Source organism: Moschus berezovskii, chromosome X (genome assembly GCF_049115385.1).
Source record: "Moschus berezovskii isolate FMDL1 chromosome X, NW_MosBer_1.0, whole genome shotgun sequence".
Taxonomy (NCBI): domain Eukaryota; kingdom Metazoa; phylum Chordata; class Mammalia; order Artiodactyla; family Moschidae; genus Moschus; species Moschus berezovskii.
Genome location: NC_142488.1, coordinates 56,108,150 through 56,119,885, shown reverse-complemented (window position 1 = coordinate 56,119,885; position 11,736 = coordinate 56,108,150). Strand labels below are relative to the sequence as shown.

Sequence of the window (11,736 nt, the reverse complement as noted above, 5' to 3'; positions counted from 1 at the left end):
TCCACCTCTTGTTGAATTAGTCCTTCAGGCAGGTACATATTTATAGCCAAGCCCTAGCTTCCTTCCTTTTACTCCAAAACCTAGTTAAGTTTCCAGCATGTCTTATGGTCAGGTCAAAATGCTCTAGGATAATAACCTCTGATAACTATTTAGTGACAGTTGGCGAATGTGTTATATCATAATGACTATGTCTGAAGCGTGTCCTTGCTGCCTTAGATAAGGGACTTGTTTGACTAAATCTCCACTGAAGACTGAGAATCAGGCCCTTCAGTAGTTTCTGACTCTAGAAGTCTCAGTATGGTCACCATCTAGGATCTCTGCCCACTGATGTTAAGCTGTACCCCTATAGATCACCTCTAGGGACCCATACCTACTTGAGGATCTTAAAGAGCAATTAATGGCAGAGAATTTTCTGAACCATCTTGTTTAAAATCCTGGGGTATATACATCAAAACCATCTGTACATAAAACACACAAAATGAGGGTATGATTGCTTGCGCTGTGCTTTTGGCACTCCTCCACTCTAGGTGAGTGATCACGCCATCGTGATAATCTTGGTCGTGAAGATCTTTTTTCTACAGGTCTTCTGTGTATTCTTGCCACCTCTTCTTAATATCTTCTGCTTCTGTTAGGTCCATACCATTTCTGTCCTTTATTGAGCTCATCTTTGCATGAAATGTTCCCTTGGTATCTCTAATTTTCTTGAAGAGATCTCTTGTTTTTCCTATTCTGTTTTTTTCCTTTATTTCTTTGCATTGATCGCTGAGGAAGATGTTCTTATCTCTCCTTGCTATTCTTTGGAACTCTGCATGAAGATGCTTATATCTTTCCTTTTCTCCTTTGCTTTTGGCTTCTCCTCTTTTCACAGCTAGTTGTAAGGCCTCCTCATACAGCCATTTTGCTTTTTTGCGTTTCTTTTCTAACTAGGTATTTAATAAGCATAGCATACCATGGCGAAAATCATTCAAGACAACTAACTTCCTAGTGCTCTTCCATCCAACCCCCAGGGCAGACCATATCGCCTTGAATGGGACTGTACTCAAGGGGTCATTCGAGGACGTCACTGTGGACTTCAGCAGGGAGGAGTGGCAGCACTTGGACCCTGTACAGAAATGCCTGTACCAGGATGTGACACTGGAGACCTACAGCCAACTGTGCACAGTGGGTAAGTAAGCACAGCTGCCCTGTGCAACTGCCAGGGACCTCAGAGAGGCTGCTTCCATTCTCAGCTGCTGAATGCTCTGGGGCATCTGAAGTGTGCAATGGTGTCATCTTTGAGCTGCCCGGGATACTTCAGTCCTTTTACTCTGTTCCCAGGGAAATGGAATTACTTTCCTGAAGAGCAAAAAGAAGTCTGGTTGAAAGGCCCTGAAACCCCAATTAACTGGACCCAATCCTGTATCGTGTCCTGTTCACAAGGAACCAAGTTCCCAAACCAGAGGTCCTCTTCAAGATGGAGCAAGGAGAGGGCCCATGGACATTGGGGGAGGAAACCCCACATCACAGCTGCTCAGATATGTGACCTGAGTAGATGGGGGACTTGGAGTAGATCTGTTTTTCTAGGACAGGCTGATGCCTTTGCAAGGCTCTGAAGATAATCTGTCCGGAAGGTTCTAAGAGCGCTCGTGATCACTTTCCCAGAGTTCTCTGCGCCATGAAGCGCCTTCCTGGAACTCGGGGTATTTTGTGTTGATGGCAGCCGTTATAACAAGATGGCAGCCTCGGCGGCGTAACCAGGGGTCCCTTCTGGCTGGTGCCAGCGGCAGTGGGATCAGTGGGATCGCTGCCATAACTTCACGGCTCCCCTTTACCAGCCACCGAAGTCGCTGTTAAAGCGAGGCCGCGGAAGCCGCCAGAAGCCAGAGGCTCAGCCTGCTGAGGGTGAGTACTCCCTAACAATCTGGGGGCTGACAGGAGCGGTGGTCAGGTTCCCCTTGGGCGATTCTGGGCCCTGTAACGCTGAGAAATAGCCAGCGTTTTCTGTTTCCTGCCTGCTTTCACAGCCTTGCTCCGTGGACGAGCCCTAGGGGCGTCCATCGTCCCCTTAGAGGTGTCGGAGCTTAACCCCAACCCCATCTTTGTCTCTCAGGATGGCGAGCAACAGTGGACCCAAGGCCGATTTCGTTGTCGGAGGGAGATATAAACTGGTACGGGAGATCGGGTCTGGCTCCTTTGGGGATGTTTATTTGGCGATCGACCTCACCAACCAGGAGAAGGTGGCGGTGAAACTAGAATCACAGAATGCGAGGCAGCCCCGTTTGGTACATGAGAAGAAGCTCTATAACAGTCTTCAAGGGGGGGTTGGCATCCCCCAGATACGGTGGTACGGTCAGGAAATGGACTATAATGTGCTAGTCATGGATCTTCTGGGCCCCAGCCTTGAAGACCTCTTCAATTTCTGTTCAAGAAGGTTCACAATGAAAACTGTGCTTATGTTAGCTGATCAGATGATCAGTAGAATCGAATATGTGCATTCACAAAATATGATTCACAGGGACGTTAAACCAGATAACTTCTTAATGGGTCCTGGTCAGGAGTGCAAGGAGTTATTTCTTATTGATTTTGGTTTAGCCAAGAAGTACAAAGACAACAGGACAGGGCAACACATACCCTACAGATACGGGAAAAGCTTCACTGGCACGCCTACCTTTGCTAGCATCAGTGCACATCTTGGTCTCGAGCAGTGTCGGCGAGATGACATGGAATCATTAGGATTTGTTTTGATGTATTTTATCAGAGCCAGCCTGCCATGGCAGGGACTAAAGGCTGCAACAGTGAAGCAAACATGTGAAAAGATTAGCGAAATGAAGATGAGCACTTCTGTTGATGTTTTATGTGATGGATTTCCTGTAGAATTTGCCATGTACTTTAAGCATTGTCGCCGGCTGTCCTTTGAGGAAGCCCCAAATTACATGTACCTGCGCCATCTATTCCGACTTCTTCTTAGAAAGATGAATTACCAACATGACTATGCATTTGATTGGATAGTGTTGAAGCAGAAAACAGAACAGCAGGCTGCGTCTTCAAGTGGGCAAGGTCAGCAGGCCCAACCCCCCAAAGCAAGCAAACTGAGAAAGCCAAAAATGAAGTCAAAGTTTAGGAAACGTGAATCAAGGAAGAGAAGACCCAGAGCAGGAGACTAGAGCACCACGTTCAACTGCCTACAAACTGGCTCTGGTCAGCAGAGATATTGTCTCCTGAGTAGAAAGCTCTTTAATTAGTGAAGCATAGTATCCAGTTTTCTAGTTCACATTTCCCCTTGAAAAAGTTCACTAAATGCTTGACACACACAAATTGGTGGGGAAATTGTGCCTATGCCAATTTTAATTAAAATCTTTTATTTTGAACTATACTGCTTTGAGAGATCTCATTTCAGAAGACTAGCCTGTGCAGTTGCTATATTGTTAATGCATTCTGAAGGTTTATCCATCCCTGGGGTTTGCAAGCTGTTCACTTAAAACATTCTTAAAATGGTTGGGTACTTGTTTGCAAGCCAGCTGTTATGGTAGCAATCAAAGATTCCAGTGGTTGATCGTATGAAAGACTGTGCCTGCTTACCTGTGCTAGAAATAACAGCCTCTGAAGTGAAGACTTATGAAAAGCTTAGTGACTACGAGATTATCCTTAGGACTCTGCATTAATTCTCTAATGTTCTTGGTATTTAAGAAAAAGCATATTTGTCACAGAATTTTAGTTAACATCTTACAACTGTACTTGTATATATGTTTAGATAAACCAGTCACTATAAACATCTACATGATCCGGAATTTGTTTTTATTTGGAAATGAGAGCTTTTTGATTTACAGATCATTAAAAACTGTAAAGTGTTTGTGTAAGAAAAAAAAAAAACCAAAAAACCAAGTCTCTAAACTTTTAGAGTTGCTTAGGCAGAGTTGACAGAAGCCCCTTTAATACTTAAATGCCATCTCCTAGTATGACGCTTGTCAGTATCCATTGTTGTCTTTGCTTGGCTTTTTGGCAGGAGAGTTATCTGCCCTTCTCCCCCATCCCCGTACTCTAGATGAGATGCAACACTACTGTCTCAGGCACCTTGCTTTCTTATTTTTTTCCTTCCCTACCATTTTGTGCTGCTTTCGTCCTTCCCCCCACCATAGTTTTTGCCCTTATGTATTCGGATTTCGTGGATCTGCTTCCCTTCAAAAGAACCACTTCCTCCCTTGCTCCTGCCAATCCCTTTCCATTTCCTCTCCAGCTTCTCAATGTCATCTAAAACCAACCTCATTTTGTTTTACATATATCAACTCTGACATCAGATCGTATACTCTTGCTCATCACCCTATACCTCATCCTCAGCTGCTAACTTTGTGGTGTTTCCATTTCTCTTATAGTCAGCTACTTTGAATGTTAATTGTACTTGTTATCCATGTGGGATTCCATTCTGTGAAGTGCTTGTTCTTATTGTTCGATCCATTTGTAACTGTAGATATTTTGTTATTTTCCAGTCCTGTGGCCATTGCTGAGTATTCCAAATTTGCTGGCATATTGAGTGTAGCACTTTCACAGCATCCTCTTTCAGGATTTGAAATAGCTCAACTGGAATTCCAAGACCTCCACTAGCTTTGTTCGTAGTGATGCTATCTAAGGCCCACTTGACTTCATAGTCCAAGATGTCTGGCTCTAGGTGAGTGATCCAACCAGTCCATTCTGGAGGAGATCAATCCTGGGTGTTCATTGGAAGGACTGATGCTAAAGCTGAAACTGCAATACTTTGGCCACCTCATGCGACGAGTTGACTCACTGGAAAAGACTCTGATGCTGGGAGCGATTGGGGGTAGGAGGAGACGGGGACAACAGAGAATGGGATGGCTGGATGGCATCACCGACTCGATGGACATGAGTTTGAGTGAACTCCGGGTGTTGGTGATGGACAGGGAGGCCTGGCGTGCTGTGGTTCATGGGGTCGCTAAGAGTAGGACACGACTGAGTGACTGAACTGAACTGAACTAATGGTGGTAATGGCGACCTCCTTCAAAAGGACTTATGCCAGCAAGCCCTGGCTTCTGTTGTATTCAGTGCCCCTGACCCCACAGCAGGCCACTGTCAACCCATGCCTAGCCAGAGACTCCTGGACACTCACAGGCAAGTCTGGCTCAGTCTCCTCTAGGGTCACTGCTCCTTTCTCCTTGGTCCTGGTGTGAACAAGATTTTGTTTGTGCCTTCCAAGAGTCTGTTCCCCCAATCCTGTGGAAGTTTTGTAATAAAATCCTACTGGCCTTCAAAGTCAAATTCCTTGGGGGTTCTCAGTCCCTTTGCAGGATCCCCAGGTTGGGAAATCTGTTGTGGGCCCTGGAACTTTCATAACAATGTGAGAACATCTATGGCTCTCCAGTTTCTGGGTGATCTGCTCAGTGGCTCTATCTTCACTGGTGTGTAAGCTTTTCTCTAGTTTCAGTGAGCAAGGGCATCTCTTCAATGTTGTGTGCGGACTTACTGTGGAGGCTACGTTTGTTGCCAAACACAGGCTCTGGCTGTGTGGGCTTCTGTAGTTGAGGCACAGGGTCTAAAATTGTATCCTCCATGAAAGCTAACAAGTTAGCTGGCCATGGTTTTATGGCTGCTGGTGGAAAACATGAGACTCCTGGGTCAGAGACAAAGGACTTGAATACTCACAGCGTTAGTGGCAGCCAGAGTATCAACATTTCCACGAGTCCCCTAAGCCTCAGTCCCTACAGGGTGTTGCAGAAGGCCAGATAAATCCTGCATGTGCAGTAGGTTCCATTATAAGAGAAGCACCTCTAGCTTATGGGTCGAGTCTTTCATAAAAGGTAGTAAGCTTGCCTGATCCTTGCCTTGAGAAAGAAATGTCTTGAGCATAATTTCCAGTATAACTTGCCCTTTGCTCTGGAGAGGGAGACTCTATCTTCTTAGGCTGTTCACTATATAAATATTCGAAAAGATAGCTTGGAAAAAAGGCAATCTTCTGTCTGCTTGAAAGATATAGAGAAATATGAGGGGGCGGTCCTAAGGTGACAGAGGAATAGGATGGGGAGACGACTTTCTCCCCCACAAATCCAGCGAAAGAACATTTGAACACTGAGAAAATGCCACAAAACAACTTCTGAATGCTGGCAGAGGACATCAGGCACCCAGAAAGGCAGCCCGTTGTCTTCAAAAGGAGGTAGGACAAAACATAAAAGATAAAAAAAGACAAAAGCCGTAGTGATGGAGATCTGACCCGGAAGGGAGTTTTAAAAAAGAGAGAAGTTTCCAAACACCAGGAAACAACCTCACCGGCGGGTCTGTCGCCAGTCTTGGAATCTCAGAGGGCAACATAATCGGGAGGATATGAAATAATTAAAACCCACAGATTATGTGCCTAATGGCAACTCCCAGCAGAGAAGCAGCCCAGACGCTCGCATCTGCCACTAGCAAGTGGGGGCTGGACAGGGAGGTACAGGCTGCATTGCTTAGGGTAAGGACCGAGCCTGAATGCCCTGAGGGCACTCTGAGGGAACTAACTTGAGCTAGCAACCCAGACTGTGGGATAGCCAAAGAGAGAGAGAAAAAGAGAGAGAGAACGATCTCATGAAAAGCCTTAACCTAAGGCACTGCTGGACCCACTCACAGAACAAAGGACTGAGCAGAGCTAGCCAGCTGTGGACCGGCCCATCCCCTGCCATTGTCAGGCAGGCAGCGGCAGCCAGAGCCAGAAGGGAGCAATCGTGGCCCCAGAGAGGCATCCTCTACCAAACTGCAAGCACGCTTCATTGCTAACCAAGACTTCTTGGGATTCTGGAGGATTGACATCCACTGGGAGAGTCGCAGTCAGAGATCAATTCCCCAGAAGACACACACGGCACACCTGAGAAGGCATGCCCATTGTACACCCAGAAAACCGAGCGGCTGGAACGAAGGAGGCGATAAGATGCACTCCCCCTCCAGGGTGACTGCACTCGCCAGGCACCTGGTCACCTGAGCTGCTCGGACCTGAGAAGGGCACAAAACACAGGCCCAACCGAGTCTGCACCTTTGGGGAGTACGTGAGAACCTGAACCTGAGCAACATAGACCTGGGAAATACATGCAACCCAGGGCCTGCCTCAGTCAGATCCTAGCAGAGCAACCTAGAGCCTGAGAAGTGTAGGCCGTGAAAGCACACATGCCGTGAGCGGGGGCAAACCCAGTGTGGCTGAAACACTGTGAGCACTCCCCACACATGCAGTGATACTTGTTTGCAGTGTTCCTCCCTCCACACAGCACGACTGAACAAGTGAGCCTACTAACCCCAGGGTTAGAAGAAGGAAAATAATCTTAAAAATTAGGGCAAAAATAAATGCAAAGGAAACAAAAGGGACCATAGCAAACATCAACAAAGCCAAAGGCTGGTTCTTTGAGAGGATAAATTAAATTGACAAACCACTAGCCAGACTCATCAAGAAACAAAGGGAGAAGAATCAAATCAACATAATTAGAAATGAAAATGGAGAAATCACAAAAGACAACACAGAAATACAAAGGATCATAAGAGAGTACTATCAGCAACTATATGCCAATAAAATGGACAACTTGGAAGAAATGGAAAAATTCTTAGGAAAGTATAAGTTTCCAAAACTGAACCAGGAAGAAATAGAAAATCTTAACAGACCCATCACAAGCATGGAATCGAAACTGTAATCCGAAATCTTCCAACAAACAAAAGCCCAGGACCAGATGGCTTCACAGCTGAATTCCACCAAAATTTTAGAGAAGAGCTAACACCTATGCTACTCAAATTCTTCCAGAAAATTGCAGAGGAAGGTAAACTTCCAAACTCATTCTATGAGGCCACCATCACCCTAATACCAAAACTAGACAAAGATGCCACACACAAAAAAAAGAAAGAAAGAAAGAAAAATACAGGCCAATGTCACTGATGAACATAGATGCAAAAATCCTTAACACAATTCTAGCAAACAGAATCCAACAACATATTAAAAAGATCATACATCATGACCAAGTGGGCTTTATCCCAGGTATGCAAGGATTCTTCAATATCTGCAAATCAATGTAATACATGATATTATCAAATTGAAAGATAAAAAACATATGATTGTCTCAATAGATGCAGAGAAAGCCTTTGACAAAATTCAACATCCGTTTATGATAAAATCCCCCCAGAAAGCAGGCATAGAAGGAACATACCTCAAGATAATAAAAACTATGTATCACAAAGCCACAGCAAATATTATCCTCAATGGTGAAAAATTGAAAGCATTTCCCCTAAATTCAGGAACAAGACAAGGGTGCCCACTCTCACCACAACTATTCAACATAGTTTTGGAAGTTTTGGCCACAGCAATCAGAGCAGGAAAAGAAATAAAAGGAATCCAGATTGGGAAAGGAGAAAGAAAACTCTCACTGTTTGCAGATGACATGAACCTTTACATAGAAAACCATAAAGACTCTACCAGAAAATTACTAGAACTAATCAATGAATATAGTCAAGTTGCAGGATATAAAATTAGCACACAGAAATCCCTTGCATTCCTAGACACTAACAATGAGAAAACAGAAAGAGAAATTCAGGAAACAATTCCATTCTCCATTGCAATGAAAAGAATTAAATACTTAGGAATATATCTACCTAAAGAAACAAAAGACCTATATATAGAAAACTATAAAACACTGATGAAAGAAATCAAAGAGGACACAAATAGATGGAGAAATACACCATGTTCATAGATTGGAAGAATCAGTATAGTGAAAATGAGTATACTACCCACAGCAATCTATAGATTCAACGCATTCCCTATCAAGCTACCAACGGTATTTTTCACAGAGCTAGAGCAGATAATTTCACAATTTGTATGGAAATACAAAAAACCTCAAATAGACAAAACAATCTTGAGAAAGAAGAATGGAACTGGAGGAATCAACCTACCTGACTTCAGGCCCTACCAGAAAGCTACAGTCATCAAGACAGTATGGTACTGGCACAAAGACAGAAATATACATCAATGGAACAAAATAGAAAGCCCAGAGATCAATCCACACACCTATGGACACCGTATCTTTGAGAAAGGAGGCAAGAATATTCCATGGAGAAAAGACAATCTCTTTACAAGTGGTGCTGGGAAAACTGGTCAACCACTTGTAAAAGAATGAAGCTAGAACACTTTCTAACACCATACACAAAAATAAATTCAAAATGGATTAAAGATCTAAACGTAAGACCAGAAAATATAAAACTCCTAGAGGAAAACATAGGCAAAACACTCTCTGACATAAATCACAACAGGATCCTCTATGACCCACCTCCCAGGGAATTGGAAATAAAAGCAAAAATAAACAAATGGGACCTTATTAAACTTAAAAGCTTTTGCACAACAAAGGAAGCTAAAAGCAAGGTGAAAAGACAGCCTTCAGAATGGGAGAAAATAATAGGAAATGAAGCAACTGACAAAGAATTAATCTCCAAAATATACAAGCAACTCCTGCAGCTCAATTCCAGAAAAATAAACGACCCAATCACAAAATGGGCCAAAGAACTAAACAGACATTGCTCCAAAGAAGACATACAGATGGCTAACAAACACATGAATAGACGCTCAACATCACTCATAATCAGAGAAATGCAATTCAACACCACAATGAGGTGCCATTTCACGCCAGTCAGAATGGCTGCTATCCAAAAGTCTACAAGCAATAAATGTTGGAGAGAGTGTGGAGAAAAGGGAACCCTCTTACACCATTGGTGGAAATGCAAGCTAGTATAGCCACTATGGAGAACAGTGTGGAGATTCCTTAAAAAACTGCAAATAGAACTGCCATATGACCCAGCAATCCAACTGCTGGGCATACACACCGAGGAACCCAGAATTGAAAGAGACATGTGTACCCCAATGTTCATCGCAACACTGTTTATAATAGCCAGGACATGGAAGAAACCTAGATGTCCATTAGCAGACAAATGGATAAGAAAGCAATGGTACATATACACAACGGAATATTACTCACCCATTAAAAGAATACATTTGAATCAGTTCTAATGAGGTGGATGAAACTGCAGCCTATTACACATAGTGAAGTAAGCCAGAAAGAAAAACACCAATACAGTATACTAACGCATATATATGGAATTTAGAAAGATGGTAATGATAACCCTATATGCGAGATAGCAAAAGAGACACAGATGCATAGAACAGTCTTTTGGACTATGTGCGAGAGGGTGAGGGTGGGATGGTTTGGGAGAATGGCATTGAAACATTTGTATTATCATATGTGAAACGGATCGCCAGTCTAGGTTCCATGCATGAGACAGGGTGCTCGGGTCTGGTGTACTGGGATAACCCAGAGGGATGGGATGGGGAGGGAGGTGGAAGCGGGGTTCAGGATGGGGAACACATGTACACCCATGGCGATTTAATGTCAATGTATGGCAAAATCACAACAATATTGTAAAGTAATTAGCCTCCCATTAAAATAAATACATTTATCTTAAAGTAAAAGAAACATGAGATTTGTGGATAATAGTCACCCAATAATCTCTCAAGTCCCTTTTATCTGGAACTGATGTAATGGGCTCTACCCCTGGCTACATTTTGTTGAAGCACCTGGGTCATTTGCCATGAACTATATTCCACCTTTTGGATTTCCTAATTGTATTCTTGTGGTGTTATTCCCTATGTTAATAGGAACTGTTAATTTTAGAGGCTTGATCAAAACAGATTCGAATTTCAGGCAAATGTACTTCAGAAGTGGTATTGAATGCTTGTTAATGCATCCCTCCAGATGGACATAATGCCTGGTTATCTCTCTCGTTGTGTTGAAGTGTTGTCAACCCAATCCACAGATTTTAAATCTATGGATTTGAATCTACTTCCTTAAATCCATTTCCTTCTCCAGCGGATCATCCCAACCCGGGGATCTTCCCGACCCAGGGATCTAAGCAGGATGTCCTGCATTGCCGGCAGATTCTTTATCATCTGAACCATCAGGGAAGCCCCACGTATTTTGGATTTTAACCGCTTATCAGACATACAATTTGCAAATATTTTCCCCATTCAGTAAGCTGCCTTGTCATTTTGTGGAAGGTCTCAATTGCTGTGCATAAACTTTTTAGCTTGATATATTCCCACTCATTTATTTTTGCTTTCGTTGCCTTTGATATCGGTGTCAAATCCAAGAATTTATCTCCACGAGTTACGTCAAGGAGAGTACCACCTTTGATTTCATCAGAAGTTGTATGGTTTGGGGTCTTATGGTCAAGTCTTTAATCCATTTTCAGTTACCTTTGATGTGTGGTGTAAGAGAGTGTTTCAGTTTCATTCTATTGCATGTGGCTGTCCAGGTTTCCCAAACCATTAATTGAGGAGACTGTCCTTACCCTTTTCATATTCTTGGCTCCTTTGGTAAAAATCAATTGTCCATCAATGTGTGGGTTTATTTCTGGATTTTCTCATCTGTCCCATTGATCTGTATGCCTGTTTTCATACCACAATCAAGTTCGTCAGCACATTCTTCACCTCACAGAGTTACTTTGTGTGTGCGTGTGTGGGTTTGTGTGTGCGGTGAGTACACTTAATTTTTGTATATGGTGTGCGGTGTGGATCACGGTTTGCTTTCTCCTCCAAAATGTTTATCTATTTGTTCCAGCACAGTTTTTAAACAAGGCTTTCCCTTTCCTCGTTGAAGCATTTTGTCACTTTTTTTCATAAAACAGTTGTCCATATGTATGCCAATCTGTCTTTTAGACCCTCTATTCTGTTTCATTAATATGTGAGTCTGTACTTACATC

The 11,736-nt window shown here is 43.2% G+C and overlaps 1 pseudogene; it reads left to right on the top strand.

The window, feature by feature from the left end:
* Positions 1 to 2,090: 2,090 nt before the first annotated feature.
* Positions 2,091 to 3,100, top strand: LOC129563899 (casein kinase I pseudogene; annotated as a pseudogene).
* Positions 3,101 to 11,736: the final 8,636 nt, after the last annotated feature.